Source organism: Rana temporaria, chromosome 3 (assembly GCF_905171775.1).
Source record: "Rana temporaria chromosome 3, aRanTem1.1, whole genome shotgun sequence".
Taxonomy (NCBI): Eukaryota; Metazoa; Chordata; class Amphibia; order Anura; family Ranidae; genus Rana; species Rana temporaria.
In genome coordinates this window covers 461,051,438-461,066,767 of record NC_053491.1, presented here as the reverse complement: position 1 = coordinate 461,066,767, position 15,330 = coordinate 461,051,438, and the positions used below count along the sequence as shown (strand labels likewise).

Here is a 15,330-nt window from a genome sequence, read left to right as displayed (position 1 = left end):
GTCCCTAGTTTGCCTTGTGGAACACCAAATCGCACGAAACACATAGGATATGTTTGGTACGTTGAGATCTTTAGTTGTGCGAAGTTTTAGGGCAATTGATTGAGGTTTAGGCACTTTATTGCTCGTTAAGCTACATTAAGCCGATTTCACATTAAATGTTTTAGCATTGTAAAATATAGCTTAATGTGAATAACTTTTGGTGTGATTAACCAAATAAGCTGAAATTTTCAGAATATGTTGGCATGGATAGAGTCTTCTATTGTGTGAAGGTTGGTGGAAATTGGTTAACATTTAAGGTCTTTTTCGTACATTAAGCCACATTAAGCTCCCCAAAAAACAAGCTTAATGTCCCTAGTTTGCCTTGTGGGACACCGAATCGCACAAAACTTCTTGGATAGGTTTGGGTAGTTAAGATCCTAGGATGTGCAAAGTTTCAAGACAATTGATTGAGGTTAAGGTACATTATGGTACGTTAAGCTCTGTTTTAGCATTGTAAAATATAGCTTATTGTGAATAAATTTTGGTGTGATAACCCAAATGAGCTGACATTTTCAGAATATGTTGGCATAGATAGAGCCTTCTATAGGGTGAAGTTTGGGGGAGATTAGTTAACATTTAAGGTCTTTTTTGTACGTTAAGCTACATTAAGCTCCTAAAAAAACAAGCTTAATGTCCCTAGTTTGCCTCGTGGAACACCAAATATCACGAAACATATAGGATAGGTTTGGAATGTTGAGATCTTAGGCTGTGCAAAGTTTCAGGGCAATTGATTGAGGTTTAGGCACTTTATTACTCGTTAAGCTACATTAAGCCATTTTCACATTAAATGTTTTAGTATATCCCCCAGATTACACATATGCAACTGCTTTTTCATTATTCATGTCTATGGGGCCAAAAATATCACCCCAAAAAGAAGCACCTGTTTCCAAGTCGCATAGAAGCCCTTTCCATAGGTGTGAACAGACTCAGTAGACAGTAATGGGATTCTTCATGTCTTGTGTTGTCACTCAAAGGCCCAATATGACAAACCGTTTTGGTTTATTTTATAGGTTTTACTATACATATTAAAGCCGTAGTAAACCACTGAAAAAAAAACCATGGAGGACAATGGCATATTGTAACAGAGAAAAAAATATGTAAAAATGTGCTCAAAGCACAAAAAAAATCTAAATCAAAAACTACTGCAATCAAAATATCCCTGACTAGTGAGGAAAATGTGAAATGTAGACATGACAAAAAAAATTTTTTGTTTTCTTTTGTTTCAATTCGTTAATCTTTTTTTAAATCTCTTTATAATAATTCCATAAAATTACATTAATAATCATTTCATCACAACCGCAAAAACACTTTCTTCCAGTGGTGTGGTTTGCCCTATTTACGTATCCTCCCTACCCTGAAACCATCATAGCACTCTCTATCCAATTTTCCCATATTCTTTCATATTTCTCCCCGTTTCCTCTATTACAGTATGTCTCTATATACAGTGGTAAATTACTATTCACCAAATTTTTCCAATGTGCCAACGAGGAGGATTCAGCCTTCTTCCAGTTTAACACTATTGCATTCCTTGCATGGAAGAGCAACAGGCCCACCTGTATTCTCCTTTCTATAGAAGCTATATTTTCCCCTGCTAATCCTAATAGGCAGATCTCTGCCTTTTGGTCCAGAGAGACTGATGTTACTATAGCAATTACTCTCAAGACCTCTCTCCAAAATGTCACTATCTTCGGACATGACCAGAATATATGAATAAAGTTTCCTGGAATATCCGCACATCTCCAACAATTTTGAGGATTTGATGGAAATATTTTATGCAGTTTATACCAGGGCTGTGGAGTCGGAGTCGGAGTCGAGGAGTCGGAGTCGGGGGAAATTTTGGGTACCTGGAGTCGGAGTCGGCAAACAATGCACCGACTCCGACTCCTATACTAAATTTAGATTGGAATTAAAAAAAAAAAAGCAAGTTTAAATGTCCCAATTCACAAAAAGTTATAATTAATGACTTCTCTACTGTAAGAATAAAGACCAATGCATGCAGTGCCTCACGTAACCGCAAAACGTACACGATAAGTGACCGTGAAGAAGCATGCTTTTCATGTGCTTCACTATATGGCACGCAACGCACAATTAGGAGCTGCAATACTTATACTTTCCATAGTGTTGTGTTCTGCTTTTACAGGGAACGCAGCGTCCATGTGTAACCTAGCCTCTCACTGATAAGGGATTAAATAATAATGTTTTTTGCAGGACTAGAGAGTGAGACACTTGTATAAGTGAAGGGAATGGAGGGCCAATAGTTCAAGACTGAAGCTGTAAACCATTGGAAAAACTGCTGTCATTTAGCTAAGGCTATAAAAACTTGTAAACTCCGCTTGTTAGCTTAAACTTTAAACATGACTATGGAATTCTCCTAGGAAAATCATGTTTTAGAATAAATGCCCTTTCCTTTGTCTTTGTCTTTTGCTTAACCACTTGCCCACCGGGTTAATTCTGGCACTTCTCTCCTTCATGTGAAAATCACAATTTTTTTGCTAGAAAATTAATCAGAACCCCCAAACATTATATATTTTTTTTTAGCAGACATCCTAGGGAATAAAATGGCAGTCATTGCAATACTTTTTGTCACACCGTATTTGCGCAGCGGTCTTACAAGCGCACTTTTTTTGGATAAAAATCACTTTTTTGAATTAAAAAATAAGACAACAATACATTTTGCCCAATTTTTTTATATATTGTGAAAGATAATGTTACGCCGAGTAAAATGATATCCAACATGTCACGCTTAAAAATTGCGCCCGCTCGTGGCATGGCGTCAAACTTTTACCCTTAAAAATCTCGATAGGCGACGTTTAAAAAATTCTACAGGTTGCATTTTTTGAGTTGCAGAGTAGGTCTAGGGCTAGAATTATTGCTCTCACTCTAAAAATCGCGGCGATACCTCACTTGTGTGGTTTGAATACCGTTTTCATATGCGGGCGCTACTCGCGTATGCGTTTGCTTCTGCGCGCGAGCTCGTCGGGACGGGGCGCTTTAAAAAATTTTTTGGGGGTTTTCTTATTTATTTTTATTTAGTTTTATAATTTTTTACACTGAAAAAAAAAAAATTGATCACTTTTATTCCTATTACAAGGAATGTAAACATCCCTTGTAATAGAAAAAAGCATGACAGGTCCTCTTAAATATGAGATCTGGGGTCAAAAAGACCTCAGATCTCATAATTAGACTTAAATGCAAAAAAAAAAATAAAAAAAAAAAATGTCATTTTTTCAAATGACAAAAAAAAAAATGTTTCTTTAAGAGGCTGGGCGGGACTGACGTTTTGACGTCACTTCCGCCCAGCAGAGCTATGAGGACGGGTGAAGGAGATTTCTCCTTCAGTCCCGTCCCCGCTCAGCTGCCGGACACATCCGATCCCCTCCGCCGCTACCGACGGCTCCGGTAAGCGGCGGAGGGCGCGGGAGAGCGGCGGGAGGGGGGGGGGGGCCCTCTCCCGCCACCGATAACGGCGATCTCGCGGCGAATCCGCCGCGGAGACCGCCGTTATCGTGTACACCACCGCCCCCTGAAAAGATGAATATCTCGGTTGTGGCAGCAGCTGCTGCCGTTATCGAGATATTCAACTTTAAAAAGAGGACGTCTTTTTGACATGGGGCGGTGGTCAAGAGGTTAAACTATGCAATACAGTAGACTGCTGGCTTCCCAGCCAGTAGTCCTGTGGTAGGTTGCGTTTCTTTCCCTCAAGGAATGTATAAAATACATTTGCATATTAATACAGAGGAGTCGGAGTCGAGGAGTCGGAGTTGGAGTCGGGGTCGAGGAGTCGGAGTCGGAAGTACATAAAACTGAGGAGTCGGAACATTTATCTACCGACTCCACAGCCCTGGTTTATACGGTGTATAATAACTCCTATGTGTTATTTTAATTTGGATTACTTTATCCCGAAATGATACTAAAATCTGAAATGGGAATCCATATATCTCCTCGCAGTTTTCTGCTACTAATTTTGGGACATCTCTTATCCAACATTCACGTCATTTATTAATATCTGACGGTTCTGTCTTTGATATGAAGGTATATAAAATTTAGATTATCTTTTTTTCCCTTCTTTTTCTTACCGTTTGTTTTCCATCGGATAGAAACCAAACCTGCCTAAGTTCCAAGGTAAAAAGGCACATTTGGATCTCTTAAAAGAAATTTGCACAAATATATATCATGTTTAGTGTCTAACAAATCATAATTACATTTTGTTAAATAATATGTTGGGTGTTGAATTATGAAACCTTGTCATGTGGAGTTAAAATGTATTTACTTATAGTTGGCTTTAAGTGTGTGTCTGTTGTATATTATTTTACTGTTTGTGAGTTTTATTAGACAGCCTTGTCATTATTCTATGATACCTCTTTTTAAAGATCGACAGTAGTCTCCATAACTTAAAGCGGGGGTTCACCCTATTAATACATTTTTTTTTTTTTTTTTTCCTCTAGCATAAAATTCGGCATAGTAGCGCGAGCTACAGTATGCCTGTCTTTATTTTTTTATCCCCGTACTCACTGTGTAATCGTAGAGACAAGATTCCGACTCCCCTCGGGGAATGGGCGTTCCTATGGAGAGGGAAGGTGATTGACGGCCGGCTCTGGCACGTCACGCTTCTCCGGAAATAGCCGAAATAGGACTTGGCGCTTCACGGCGCCTGCGCATAGTCTGTGCGCAGGCGCCGTATAGCGCCGTGAAGAGCCGAGACCTGTTCCGGCTGTCTTCGGGGAGCGTGACATGCCAGAGCCGGCCGTTAATCACCTTCCCTCTCCATAGGAACGCCCAATCCCTGCGGGGAGTCGAAATCTTGTCTCTACGATTACACAGTGAGTACGGGGATAAAAAAATAAAGACAGGCATACTGTAGCTCGCGCTACTATGCCGAATTTTATGCTAAAATGTTGTCATGGAGGGTGAACCACCGCTTTAAGTAAAAAACTCCCATTCTTGGGTCTCTGCTGGACCTGTTGTAGGGTATTATCAGTGTGGTTAATCCTTACCTGGTTTTCCTTTGAGGAAGTAGGCTTCTCTGCCTTTTGGCTAAGATCAAGTGTAGTATCTGTTCTTATCAGTTGTTAGAGGCGTGCTGAAGCACCTCCGTTGGGAGGGTGGATGCACTCCAATAACGTAATAGCACCTGGAAGGGTGATTTCAGCAGGGGCTATGCCAGGCTTCCCGACAGTACTGGGGGCAGGCCACTGGTCGAGTTTGAGCCATCCGGAAGGGTGCTTCTGGTGAGGATGGAGAGGCATTTGGTCGAAGCTGAAAGGCCGGGCCCCTGGCTTTCTGGCCTGGATTTGATGCAGTTCCTAACCCTGCTTCGCCAGTTTCTCGAGAGGGAACGTCAGCCCTGCCTTTAAGGGGGGGCAAGGGCGGCTAGTACCACTCGAGTATAATTAGGCTAAGGAGCGAAAGAGGTGCAAGGGGGGCACTCACCCCGAGCCCTCTAGTAGCCCCCGATCCTTCCTGGTTGAGGTGGGGAAGGGGACTGTGACTGTCCGGGCCGTGGGTCAGGGTCCGTTGAAAAGCCTGTGGAGGTAGTGCCCCTGGAGTGGCAGTCCAGGGGTGCCATACATTGCACGAGTGTGGGGACACTCATCATGTGGCACCATGGTCACTGATCTCCACATACACCTTTTTAACACCTGCCTCTAGGGCCGAGCCTTTTGGCTAGGACCAGGGGAATTTTTGTTTCCTGGCCAGAGGGCCGGCCAACGTATTGCACGTTGGTCACTTTACCTCACTCTCCCATCTTCCTTCTCCCCCACTTTCTTATTTATTTTACCCTGTGTGTCACTTTACGTCTTTTTTTGTTTGGTGTACTAGCACTTTTATGTGTGATGAGTAGGGTGCTGGTCCTTGGGCCTGCTCTGAAAGTCTTGGGAGTCGGTGGACATGGCCTTCTGGCTTAGTTCGCCAGCTCTCATGGGGTCTCCCTTCGGGGGAGCCTCACCGAGGAGGGTTCTGTTTCGGCAGTCCCTCCGAGGATGTTGGGTCCTTGTGGCTTCGGCTGCTTGGGCCATGGTGGGTCCATGTGGCTTCGGCTGCATGGATCACAGTTACTCTTTTCCCTGCCAGGAGCCTAATGCCCCGGGGGATCAGAGCTGGGTCCTTTTCGGAGGACCATTTGACGATGCACCCGTCACAGTTTTTTGTTGCACCTCTTTATGTGTGTGCACATTTTTCCTGCACCGGGTGTAGTTTTTGGGTTGTGTTTTGAACGCCACAGGCTTTTAAAAAAAAAAAAAATGAGGAAGTAGGCATGATGAATGGAGGAGGATGAGTGTGTGATTACACCAATCTCCCACTACTCTGAACTGACAACTCTGAGTGTGTGGTGTTCTGAGATTAATTAATGATAGTCACTATGTATTTTTGGTATGTTTAAGAATAGAAAAACAATATACAGTGGGGGAAATAATTATTTGATACCCTACCAATTTTATAAGTTTGCCCAAAATGAAGGGTTATTGTCATAGGTGTATTTTAAAAAATAGACAGAATGTCAACCAAAAATCCAGAAAAAAAACACAATACAAATGAACTGCAACTCAATTTATTACATTTGTATCATGTTTTTTTCAGGAGTTTTTTTTGAAGCACATGATTAGAGCCTGAGGCTCTAATTGGCTTTAAAATAGTAGGCTCTGGGCACAGAGCACTGTGCCCTGAGCCCACCCACTTAATATTTGCTAATTACATAGCTACATAGTTAGTCAGGTTGAAAAAAGACACAAGTCCATCAAGTTCAACCACAAGAAATAAAATAATAATAATATCGTACAATCACATATACCCAATTCTATACCTACAGTTGATCCAGAGGAAGGCAAAAAAAACCAGCAAAGCATGATCCAATTTGCTACAGCAGGGGAAAAAAATCCTTCCTGATCCCCCATGAGGCAATTGGATATTCCCCGGATCAACTTTACCTATAAATGTTAGTACCCAATTATATTATGTAAATTTAGGAAAGAATCCAGTCCTTTCTTAAAGCACTTTACTGAGCTGGCCAGAACTGGAGGGAGTCTATTCCACATTTTCACAGCTCTTACTGTGAAGAAACCTTTCCGTATTTGGAGGTGAAATCTCTTTTTCTCTAGACGTCAAGAGTGCCCCCTTGTTCCTCAGTGTAGACTGTAAAGTGAATAACTCAACACCAAGTTCACTATATGGACCCCTTATATATTTGTACATGTTGATTATATCCCCCCCTAATCTCCTCTTCTCAAGAGTGAATAAATTCAGTTCTTCTAATCTTTCCTCATAGCTGAGCTCCTCCATGCCTCTTATCAGTTTGGTTGCTCTTCTCTGCACTTTCTCCAGTTCCCCAATATCCTTCTTGAGAACTGAAGCCCAAAACTGAACTGCATATTCCAGATGAGGTCTTACTAATGATTTGTACAGGGGGGCAAAATTATATCTCTGTCTCTGGAGTCCATGCCTCTCTTAATACAAGAAAGGACTTTGCTCGCTTTGGAAACCGCAGCTTGGCATTACATGCCATTATTGAGCTTATGATCTACCATAACCCCCAGATCCTTTTCCACTACAGATCCCCCCAGATCTACTCCTCCTGGTATGTATGATGCATGCATATTCTTAGCCCCCAAGTGCATAACTTTACATTTATCAACATTAAACCTCATCTGCCACTTAGTCGCCCAACTAGACAGAGCATTGAGGTTGGCTTGTAAATTGGCGACATCCTGTAAGGATGTTATTCCACTGCATAGCTTGGTGTCATCTGCAAAGACAGAAATGTTACTTTTGATCTCAGACCCAATATCATTTATAAAGATATTAAAAAGTAAGGGTCCCAGCACTGAACCTTGGGGTACACCACTGATAATGTCTTCCTGTTCTCTTCCTGGCCAATCAGGAAGTGGGTCCTGAGAACGATTGGCCAGGAGTCTTAAGACCTGATTGGCCAGGAGGAGAAGTGACTGCTGGGACTTGGGAGGAGATACAGGGGGGAAGCCGCTGAAGCAGTGAACTGGATGGGGTAAGTGCCGGGCTGGTGGGTGATGGACGAGCAAAGTGGCGATCGAGCAGGCAATCGATTAAGCGACTGGGGGGGGGGGGTAAGGGGTCCAGGTTTGTTTTTCCACCCCCTAAAAAAAATTGAGCCCCAGTCATCATTGTTCAAGAGGGAAATCTGCAGTGGGGTGGGTCTACAGTGTCTGATCACTGTGATAGCCAATCAGAAGCTGTCACAGCAATCAGGTGTATGAGACCCGGGGCTACCACTAAGAGCTTGTTATCTGTGCTGGGAGTACACTCTCATCACAAACACATAATGGGTAATGACCCTCTTCCTTGAGGACACATATATGTGTATGCTTGTTGGGAAGGAGTTATATGATATTGATTGAACTGAAAACATATTTAGTTTACCTCAATAAAATACAGTGGACACAAGAACAAGAGAATTTAAACCGACGAGGATGGGATTCGAACCCACGCGTGCAGAGCACAATGGATTAGCAGTCCATCGCCTTAACCACTCGGCCACCTCGTCAAGATTTGGGCAAATTCAAATTTTGTAAATTTTTTTAAAGTGAAAATTTACATTGAATTTAGAACAAATATTTCTAGAAATGAATGGGATTCTATTGTGCCTAGGTGCACGTGTAAACACCAAAAGGGGACTAGGATGGGAAATTACTGTCTGGTATCCTGTCACATATACAAACAGTAATCAATCTTATTTGATATTATTTAGGAGAAGGTCACAGAGCTACTACCTCTAGGGATATGGAGAAAACACAAAGGTGGACAGAAAAAGATTACGAATATTACAGCGTAAATAAAATCAGCTTCAAGATGTTGCATAGCTTGTATGGAGATCTAACCTTGAGGTTTGTAGGACTGTGTATTAACCAGCCAGGATTTGCTGGGTTTTTCATGAATTATCAATGAGTATTTACCAGTGTGCATGTTCAATCTATTGGAAGCATTTCTAAATACCACTGGTCTACATAGCAAGTGTCTTTTTGAGGGGAGAGGACAGACAGAGTGATAATTGTCTACCAATAAGGCAAAACATGCTTTGTACAGGACTCTGTGGCGCAACGGTAGCGCGTCTGACTCCAGATCAGAAGGTTGCGTGTTCAAATCACGTCAGGGTCAACTGCTTTTTGATAAGCAGCTAAATTTGTTTAAAAAGCAAACTACAACATACAACAACATACATGGCATGAAAAAGGCACAACCTGTAGGGCTAGATTACACATATGCAACTGCTTTTTCATTATTCATGTCTATGGGGCCAAAAATGTCACCCCAAAAAGAAGCACCTGCACCAGTTTCCAAGTCACATAGAAGACCTTTCCATAGGTGGGAACAGACTCAGTAGACAGTAATGGGATTCTTCATGTCTTGTGTTGTCACTCAAAGGCCCAATATGACAAACCGTTTAGGTTTATTTTAACAGTTTTACTATACAAATTAAAGTGGTAGTAAGCCCCTGGAAAAAAAAAAACTGCTGGACAATGGGATATTTTAACAGCTAAAAAAATATGTAAAAATGTGCACAAAGCACAAAAAAATCTAAATCAAAAACTACTGCAGTCAAAGAATTCCTGACTAGTGAGGAAAATGTGAAATGTAGACATGACAAAAAAATGTTTTTGTTTTGTTTCAATTTTGTTAATCTTTTTTTTTAAATCTCTTTATAATTTTTTTTCATATACATTTCACAACTTACATTTATCTACTCTCTCAGAAGCTTGCATAAAATTACATTAATAATCATTTCATCACAACCGCAAAAACACTTTCTTCCAGTGGTGTGGTTTACCCTATTTCCGTATCCTCCCATATCCTGAATCCATCATAGCATTCTCTATCCAATTTGCCCATATTCTTTCATATTTCTCCCCGTTTTCTCTATTACAGTATGTCTCTATATACAGTGGTAAATTTCTATTCACCAAATTTTTCCAATGTGCCAACGAGGAGGATTCAACCTTCTTCCAGTTTAACACTATTGCATTCCTTGCATGGAAGAGCAACAGGCCCACCTGTATTCTCCTTTCTATAGAAGCCATATTTTCCCCTACTAATCCTAATAGGCAGATCTCTGCCTTTTGGTCCAGAGAGACTGATGTTACTATAGCAATTACTCTCAAGACCTCTCTCCAAAATGTCACTATCTTCGGACATGACCAAAATATATGAATAAAGTTTCCTGGAATATCCGCACATCTCCAACAATTTTGAGGATTTGATGGAAATATTTTATGCAGTTTATACGGTGTATAATAACTCCTATGTGTTATTTTAAATTGGATTAGTTTATCTCAAAATGATACTAAAATCTGAAATGGGAATCCATATATCTCCTTGCAGTTTTCTGCTACTAATTTTGGGACATCTCTTATCCAACATTCACATCATTTATTAATATCTGACGGTTCTGTCTTTCATAGGTAGGTATATAAAATGTAGATTATCTTTTTTTCCCTTCTTTTTCTTACCGTTTGTTTTCCATTGGATAGACACCAAACCTGCCTAAGTTCCAAGGTAAAAAGGCACATGGATCTCTTAAAAGAAATATGCACAAATATATATCATGTTTAGTGTCTAACAAATCATAATTACATTTTGTTAAATAATATGTTGGGTGTTGAATTATGAAACCTTGTCATGTGGAGTTAAAGGGGTGGTTCCCCCTAAAAAAAAATTCTAACAATACATTCGGAAGACTGCTTACACTGCGGGTAGGCTGTCATTTTTTTTTTTTCGTACATACCTCGATCATATCGCATATCGCCGTTTCATCCCTCGGCTTCCGGGTATGAGTCTTGCTGGACCTAGTTGATTGACGTTCCTCCGACCGGCGCATACTGCGCGTCACGACTTTCCGACAGAAGCCGAACGTCATTGCGCAGGCGCCGTATAGAGTCGGCTCTATACGGCGCCTGCGCAGCGACGTTTGGCTTCTTTCGGAAAGTCGTGACGTCAGGTATGCGTCGGTCGGAGGAACGTCAATCAACTAGGAACGCCCACCGCCACAAGACTCATACCCGGAAGTCGAGGGATGAAACGGCGATATCGAGGTATATATACGAAAAAAAAAAAAAGCCAGCCTACCTGCAGTGTAAGCAGTCTTCCAAATGTATTGTTAGAAATTTGTTTTAAGGGGGAACCACCCCTTTAAAATGTATTTACTTATAGTTGGCTTTAAGTGTGTGTCTGCAGAACATATTAAAATAGTCTCTTGGCACAACACAGCAGAGCAAGGATGAGTTGTATATTATTTTACTGTTTGTGAGTTTTATTAGACAGCCTTGTCATTATGCTATGATTCTCTTTTTAAAGATCAACAGTAGTCTCCATAACTTATGTAAAGAACTCCCATTCTTGGGTCTATGCTGGGCCTGTTGTAGGGTATTATCAGTGTGGTTAATCCTTACCTGGTTTTCCTTATGGGGAAGCAGGCATAATGAATGGAGGAGGATGAGTGTGTGATTACACCAATCTCCCCACTGCTCTAAACTGACAACTCAGAGTGTTTCATGTTCTGAGATTGATCACTGATAATCACTATGGGCCAGTTCTCGTAGAACTGCGGCGGCGTAACGTATCTCCTTTACGCTACACCGCCGCAAGTTTTACGGGCAAGTGCTTGATTCATAAAGCACTTGCCTGTAAACTTTCGGCGGCGTAGCGTAAAGTCCACCGGCGCAAGCCCGCCTAATTCGAATGATCCAGGTAGGGGGCGTGGATCATTTAAATTAGGCGCGTTCCCGCGCCGATCGTACTGCGCATGCTCCGTCTCGAAATTTCCAGCCGTGCATTGCGCGAAATTACGTCGCAAGTACGTCATTGGTTTCAACGTTAACGTAAATGGCGTCCAGCGCCATTCACGGACGACTTACGTAAACGACGTAAAATTTTCAAATTGCGACGCGAGAACGACGGCCATACTTAACATTGGATACGCCACCTAGGGGGCATGTTTATCTTTACGCCGCGTATCTCTTACGGAAACAACGTAAATTCACTACAACGGGCAAGCGTACGTTCGTGAATCGGCGTAACTAGTCATTTGCATATTCTACGCCGACCGCAATGGAAGCGCCACCTAGCGGTCAGCACCCTAAGATAGACCGGCGCTGGCCATCGTATCTTAGGCATGTTTAAGTGTATCTCAGTTTGAGAATACATTTAGACATACGACGGGCTTAGATTCGGAGTTACGTCGGAGTATCTGCTGATACGCCGGCGTAATTCTATGTGAATCTGGCCCATATGTATTTTTGGTGTGTTTAAGAATAGAAAAACAATATACAGTGGGGAAAATAATTATTTGATACTCTCCAAATTCTATAAGTTTGCCCAAAATGAAGGGTTATTATCATAGGTGTTTTTTAAATAATAGACAGAATATCAACCAAAAATCTAGAAAAAAAACTCAATACAAATGAACTGCAACTCAATTTATTATGTTTGTATTATGTTTTTTTTCAGGAGTTTTTTGAATCACATGATTAGAGCTCTAATTAGCTTTAAAATAGTATGCTCGGGGCACAGAGCACTGGGCCCTGAGCCCACCCACTTGTGTGACATTAGGAAATTAATATTTGCTAATGTCTTCCTGCTTCTCTTCCTGGCCAATCAGGAAGTGGGTCCTGAGACCCGATTGGCCAGGAGTCCTAAGACCTGATTGGCCAGGAGGAAAAGTGACTGCCGAAACTCGGGAGGAGATACAGGGGGGAAGCCGCTGAAGCAGTGAACTGGATGGGGTAAGTGCCGGGCTGGTGGGTGATGGACGAGCAATGTGGCGATCGTGCAGGCAATCGATTAAGCAACTGGGGGGTAAGGGGGCCAGGTGTGTTTTTCCACCCCCTGAAAAAATTAAGCCCCAGTTGCCATTGTTTAAAAGGGAAATCAGCAGTGGGGTGGGTCTACAGTGTCTGATCGCTGTGATAGCTAATCAGAAGCTATCACAGCAATCAATTGTATGAGACCCGGGGCTACCACTAAGAGCTTGTTATTTGTGCTGGGAGTGCGCTCTCATCACAAACACATATATGTGGCCCCATGGGTAATGACCCACTTCCTTGAGTACACATATATGTGTATGTTTGCTGGGAAGGTGTTATGTGATATTAATGTAACTGAAAACATATTTAGTTTACCTCAATAAAATACAGTGGGCACAGGAACAAGAGAATTCAAACCGACGAGGATGAGATTGAAACCCACGCGTGCAGAGCACAATGGATTAGCAGTCCATCGCCTTAACCACTCGGCCACCTCGTCAAGATTTGAGCAAAATTCAAATTTTGTAAAAAAAAAATAAAGTAAAACTTACATTTACATTTAGAAAAAATATTCTAAACTTGAGGTTTGTAGGACTGTGTATTAACCAGCCAGGATTTGCTGGGTTTTTCATGAATTATCTATGAGTATTTACCAGTGTGCATGTTCAATCTATTGGAAGCATTTCTAAATACCACTGGTCCACATAGCAAGTGTCTTCTTGAGGGGAGAGGACAGACAGAGTGATAATTGTCTACCAATAAGGCAATTAGTGTTTAGTACAGGACTCTGTGGCGCAACGGTAGCGCGTCTGACTCCAGATCAGAAGGTTGCGTGTTCAAATCACGTCAGGGTCAACTGCTTTTTGATAAGCAGCTAAATTTGTTTGAAAAGCAGACTACAACATAAAACAACATACATGGCATGAAAAAAACACAACCTGTAGGGCTAGATTACACATATGCAACTGCTTTTTCATTATTCATGTCTATGGGGCCAAAAATTTCACCTCAAAAAGAAGCACCTGCACCGGTTACCAAGTCGCATAGAAGCCCTTTCCATAGGTGTGAACAGACTCAGTAGACAGTAATGGGATTCTCCATGTCTTGCGTTGTCTCTCAAAGGCCCAATGTGACAAATCGTTTAGGTTTATTTTATAGGTTTTACTATACAAATTAAAGTGGTAGTAAACCCCTGGAAAAAAATAACCTGCAGGACAATGGGATATTTTAACAGCTAAAAAAATATGTAAAAATGTGCACTAAGCACAAAAAAATAAAAATAAAAAACTGCTGCAATCAAAAATCCCTGACTAGTGAGGAAAATGTGAAATATTCGTTAATCTAGTTATTTAGTTTCGTTAAATTTGGTTGATTTGTTCAATTCGTATTCGGAATTCCTATTCAGATTTTTTTATTTTATTTAATCGATACATTTTTAATCAGTTGGATCGAAAACTTTTTTTTTTTATTCTAATGTGAACAAACAAAAAGAAAAATCTTCGTCAAATGATTACAATGACTCTTTAAATCACCTTTTGGCTTAAATAAAACAGCATTATTTCAAAATGGTACTCTAACCACTTGCCGTCGCCGCACCGTCATTATACGTCCACAAGGTGGCTCTCCTAGGCGAGACCACGTAAATGGACGTCCTGCCTTTTAGCCGCCACTAGGGGCGCACGTGCGCCGCCGGAGGCGCGCGCGCGCGCCCCCCCGCTCGCCCCCGACTCCCGTGCGTGTGCCCGGCGGGCGCGATCGCCGCCGGGCACACGCGATCGCTCGGTACAGAGCGGGGAACGGGAGCTGTGTGTGTAAACACACAGCTCTCGTTCCTGTCAGCAGGGGAAATGCTGATTTTCTGTTCATACACTGTATGAACAGAAGATCAGTGTTTCCCCTAGTGAGGCCACCCCCCCCCCCCACAGTAAGAACACACCCAGGCATACTTAACCCCTTCCCCGCCCCCTAGTGTTAACCCCTTCACTGCCAGTGGCATTTTTATAGTAATCTAATGCATTTTTATAGCACTGATCGCTATAAAAATGCCAATGGTGCCAAAAATGTGTCAAAAATGTCCGAAGTGTCCGCCATAATGTCGCAATACCGAAAAAAAAATCGCTGATCGCCGCCATTACTAGTAAAAAAAAATATTAATAAAAATGCCATAAAAATACCCCCTATTTTGTAAACGCTATAACTTTTGCGCAAACCAATCAATAAACGCTTATTGCGATTTTTTTTTACGAAAAATATGTAGAAGAATACGTATCGGCCTAAACTGAGGAAAAAAAATGTTTTTTTATATATTTTTGGGGGATATTTATTACAGCAAAAAGTAAAAAATATTCATTTTTTTCAAAATTGTCGTTCTATTTTTGTTTATAGCGCAAAAAATAAAAAACGCAGAGGTGATCAAATACCACCAAAAGAAAGCTCTATTTGTGGGAAAAAAAGGACGCCAATTTTGTTTGGGAGCCACGTCGCACGACCGCGCAATTGTCTGTTAAAGCGACGCAGTCCCGAA

The 15,330-nt window shown here is 41.5% G+C and overlaps 6 non-coding genes across 6 annotated transcripts; 4 read left to right on the top strand and 2 right to left on the bottom strand.

Moving 5' to 3' along the window:
• Nucleotides 1-5,053: 5,053 nt before the first annotated feature.
• On the top strand, nt 5,054-5,251 carry LOC120933935. Its single transcript, XR_005748164.1, has one exon. It is a non-coding gene; the product is annotated as a U2 spliceosomal RNA (small nuclear RNA).
• A 3,221-nt stretch (nt 5,252-8,472) lies between these two features.
• Nucleotides 8,473-8,554, bottom strand: TRNAS-GCU. The gene has a single exon. It is a non-coding gene; the product is annotated as a tRNA-Ser (tRNA).
• Nucleotides 8,555-9,093: 539 nt separating this feature from the next.
• TRNAW-CCA lies at nt 9,094-9,165 on the top strand. The gene has a single exon. It is a non-coding gene; the product is annotated as a tRNA-Trp (tRNA).
• A 2,265-nt stretch (nt 9,166-11,430) lies between these two features.
• On the top strand, nt 11,431-11,565 carry LOC120934178. Its single transcript, XR_005748325.1, has one exon. It is a non-coding gene; the product is annotated as a U8 small nucleolar RNA (small nucleolar RNA).
• Nucleotides 11,566-13,223: 1,658 nt separating this feature from the next.
• On the bottom strand, nt 13,224-13,305 carry TRNAS-GCU. Its single transcript has one exon. It is a non-coding gene; the product is annotated as a tRNA-Ser (tRNA).
• Nucleotides 13,306-13,589: 284 nt separating this feature from the next.
• On the top strand, nt 13,590-13,661 carry TRNAW-CCA. Its single transcript has one exon. It is a non-coding gene; the product is annotated as a tRNA-Trp (tRNA).
• Nucleotides 13,662-15,330: the final 1,669 nt, after the last annotated feature.